The sequence below is a fragment of the Morus notabilis genome, unplaced genomic scaffold (genome assembly GCF_000414095.1).
Source record: "Morus notabilis unplaced genomic scaffold, ASM41409v2 Scaffold576, whole genome shotgun sequence".
Taxonomy (NCBI): Eukaryota; Viridiplantae; Streptophyta; class Magnoliopsida; order Rosales; family Moraceae; genus Morus; species Morus notabilis.
Genome location: NW_010367713.1, coordinates 4617 through 9228, shown reverse-complemented (window position 1 = coordinate 9228; position 4612 = coordinate 4617). Strand labels below are relative to the sequence as shown.

At 37.6% G+C, this 4612-nt stretch overlaps 1 pseudogene; it reads right to left on the bottom strand.

Annotated features, from left to right (window-relative positions):
* Positions 1 to 265: 265 nt before the first annotated feature.
* Positions 266 to 3991, bottom strand: LOC112094505 (annotated as a pseudogene).
* Between the last annotated feature and the right edge of the window lie 621 nt (positions 3992 to 4612).

Genomic DNA, 4612 nt, shown 5'->3' with positions numbered 1-4612 from the left:
TTATCCATCCTAATTCAAGTACTGCATGAAGTAGTTAAACAGCCACTTTAACATACGCTTAGAAGTTGTCAAACAATTCATTATGATTTACTAATTTAGTACTTTCTTATAGAAAATAACATAAGAAACGAAACTAATCTATGATCAGCATAGACCTGCCGCCAAAACACCAATTGACGATGTCTAAATGCTTCACCCGTAATAAACAGAGAAATTATCATTCACAGTTATGTATCATCAGTACACGTGTACTAACCGACTCCTGTATTTTTTTTTCATCTACATTGCTATTATTATTGGACAGTTCATAGAAAATAAAAATATTTGAAATCCTTAAAATCTAAGAACCAGTATAGATAACAACAAAATCTTTCGCGCGCCATCAGCGATTAATTTGATCGTTCATCTGCCTTCTAATGTTGTAACAGTTATTTCCGTGGAAGCAGTTGGCTTATTTAATGATGATGAGGAATTGGTTTCTATCAAAGCTCTTTCAGTGTAAAATCCAGGTTGTTTAGGTTGTGGCAGTGAAGCATTTTCGCTATCCAACATGAAAAGAGCAAATGACATTAAGGGCCTCTCTTCAGGGCGTTTTTGAACACACAATAGACCAACTTGGATACATCTCAACACTTCAGATACAGAAACGTTCTTCATCAAACTATCCATCAGCTCCATTGGCCTACGTTCATTCCACAAATTCCATGCCTAAAATATTCCAAACTCAACTTCATAATTAGTATAGGAATTAGGAAGACATGATAGACATCGACTAAATGTAAACTAATTGGTCGCAACTCACATGTCCTAAAAGGTTGAACTCATGATCAGGATGTTCAAATCCTCTGTTCTTCTTTCCACTTACTATCTCCAAAATCGTGACGCCAAAACTAAAGACGTCAGATTTCATTGAAAAGTGCCCATCTATTGCATATTCTGGAGACATATAACCACTGTATCGAAACAAATAAAATAAAGAGGTGAATCACAAAATGGTTTAACAACCGTATAAGATTAATGAGCAAGAAATAAAAACTATTTTTTACTGTGTTAAACTTACTATGTTCCAACTACTCTTTTAGTATTTACTTCATTTTGGTCACCTCCAAATATTCTTGCCATGCCAAAGTCTGATATCTTGGGATTCATCTCATCATCTAAGAGGATATTACTAGCCTTGAGATCTCGGTGAATAATTCTCAACCTTGAATCTCGATGAAGATAAAGAAGTCCTCGAGCAATTCCCAATATAATATCAAACCGCTTCGGCCAATCAAGTGCATTACTTCTTGTTTTATCTATGTCAATTCACATGACAAATATTTTACTGAACCAATTAAAGACACAATAACAAACACACGCACAACAGGTATATATATATATATATAAACTAAAGATGGATAGAGTGTGGCTAACTGAATATATATAAGTCCAAGCTTTTATTGGGCATATATTCATAGATCAACATCCTCTCTTCTCCTTGATAACAACATCCCAACAGCTTCACAAGATTCCAATGTTGAAGTTTTACAATTAAAACCAACTCATTCTTGAACTCTGCAAGGCCTTGTCTAGAATCTTTAGAAAGCCTCTTCACTGCTATTTCTTGTCCAGTTGGGAGCAAACCCTGTATAATAGATCAATTTTTTCAGCTTAAAATACATACATACATAAATATACATATAGAGAGAGAGAGAGGGATGGAGGAAAAATCATAGAAAGAGATAATGTTTTTCATTTGACAATGAAGGTAGCTGAGAAGTTGTCAGTTGCATTGGAAATGGTATCCAGACCAAATGAAGGTAGCTGATCTACGTCATTCTCAAGAAGAATATGATGTTCATGTTCTTTTGAATTAGTTGCTGCGTTATCTGAAAAAATAATGAAAATAAAGTACGGAAACATAAAAACACATACGCATAACAAAGTAGTGCATCCGTTAACTAGATCAATTCAATAACACGTGATACATTTTCTGTTTTGAGCAACTATCATATTCAACGGAAAAGAAATTATAACCTATAATTTAGAGGCAGCGTTAAAATATAAAAAATGTTTTTCTACTGAATGTCAGCATTATATAAACGGAGACGTCAGGGAGGGAATATTGCTTCGACGAAATAAACAAAGAAAACATTGTTCTTCACTCCGGTAGAATTCTTCCTTATTCTTTAATCTATTATACCAATAGTTTAACTGTTTTATTTATTATGATAGATATTTTGTTATATTCAATATATATTTGATCAAATGTGGTAGGCGGAAGTAGTTAGATAACCCGATTATCATGACTATTGACTAAAGATATTTCCATTAAAAGAAAAAAGAAAAGTAAGAAAATTATTGTACCAAATTGGCTTATGTGTGAGCGGGAGGCCCTCCTCCTCTTCCTGATGATGTACCCTCCCACCAAAAACAACAAACAAACCCTGAGACAACTGACACTGCGATGATCACAGCCCTTTTTTTTTCATTCTCATCGGATTCTGTGAACCAAAGCAGAATAGATTGACAAATTTATACCTTAATTAGGAGTAAGAAAATAACAATTTCTGATCTTAAAATAATACAATCAAGGGGCTAATGGCGATTGGATTAGAACAAAAATAACAACTCATTGGACAGAGATCCAAAACTGAAGCACGGCAACACAAAGCAAAACATGATTAAATCAAGTAAGAGTATTAAGAAAAAAAAATGGCCATGTTCTCGCAGAGGAGGGTAATTAGGTCTTACTCAATTCAGAAGCATCCATTCGGATATACACATCTTGCCCGCCAACACTGAAACGTCTCATATCAAACAGCTCCCCAGACCACACCACACACCCACCAACCTTAGCTACAGCATAAGCCACGCAAGAGCAGTTTCTCCTACAAATCAACTCGCACTCCTCCTTCTTCACCACCGTTCCGTTCACCGTAAACTCCGAATTGTACGGCAACTTCAACTTAGAGAACTTCTTGAACCCCTCGTTGGCGCTACAGTTGAAGCTCGTCTTCAGTATGCACCCACTGCTTGAATTCCCTGCAGCCCAGGCTTCTGGTGCTTTTGGAACAAACCCGGTTGGGCAATGGCAAGCAGAGCTGTCACTCTCGACACAGATGCCATTAGGACCACAACGTGCGAACGTGTCACAATCCTCTTTCTGCAACGCGTAGGTGAGAACCCAACTGGCGGTCGAGGGGTTCCACCTTTGCTGGGATAGAGATCCCAATGAATTCATATAGAACCTGGTAAGCGTGGAATTGTCGGCGTTGTCGAAGGTATAGTAGTTATGGGTTTCGTTGACAACATATTTGGGTATAAAGAATGATTGCTCTCGCATGGGAGTGGGTTCCCCGCCTGATGGAACACCATCCCAAGGACCATTTCTGTACAGGATTTCTTGGCCTCTACGTAGAAGATACTGAGGAATCCCGTTACGCTCTTGTTGGTATGTGTAGATTCCCGTGGATGGATCTTAGAGGTTGTTCCAGGAGTTCAGCTTCCAATTTTGACCAGTTTTGAAGTCCCAACCCAGCTTCATACCTGCTATGAGCGAATCACTGGGATGGTCGAAACTCTGCCATGTATATTTTCCATTACTTCCATCCTTAACCACGAGGTTTCCTGTGTTTAAGAGTTGCAAAGTTGGGTCTTTTGCTGATGAATTCGAGGACCATATGGGGTCCTCTGTTTTGTTGCTGAGAATTAATATGTTTCCGCTTTCTGTGATTTTGAGGACACTTGAGGAGTCTGTGAGAGGGGTGTCTCTGTTAGCAACCCAGACGGATGTGAGTTCTGCAATATTGTTGAACCATATTCCCCCGTAGCGGTCCTTGGAATTCGGTGGACTGAAAAAGCCTAATTTGAATTTCTCCCCGGTCGAGACCAGAGTTTGGCCGGTGTTGGAGTGTTTTTGGTTTGGTTTTATGGTGTCGTCAGCTGTTAAGGAATTGTGGAAGCAGATAATAAGAGAGGAGAAGAATAGTATTACAACTGCCTTCATTGATTACGTACAGTTTTATGAAAGCAAATCAGTGTACAATGAGAGGCAAGGCTTTTCTATGCTGCCTTTCTCTATTTTTTTTCCGCTTATCTTTTTATGTTGAAACTTCTCTCCTTGCAGGAAGTTTTATCAGGAAGAGTAAGCTTGACTGATCTATTTGCTTTTTGTCAACGATAATATATATTTTTACTTTCCCTATCAATGACACTTTAAAAAAGAGAAAAACAGTGACATAAAGTACATTAGTCTTACCAAGCACTCGCAAAGAAATGCTATGAAAAGCTTGCTAGATTGGAATGGCGCCATCGGTTGAAAAAGTCTCGAGATCAAATCATCAGGAAAATCATGTTTCCAACAATATTTCTCAACGTGATCAAATCATCATGCTATGAAAAGTTTCCTTAGGACTACATTTTCAAAGTTGCGTGTTTAGGACTTTGGCAAGCATTTGTTTGGTTAGAATAATTAATCCTTGCATTGAAAAAGAACGATGACAAAAAAGTGACATATTGATCAGTGTAGAAGATAGCTGTGACAACCCTCCTATGAGGCCGCCACTGTAACTTAAACTTTAACTTGTACTTACTGGGGTTTCTTAAAATATGCAGAACATTTTTTTTT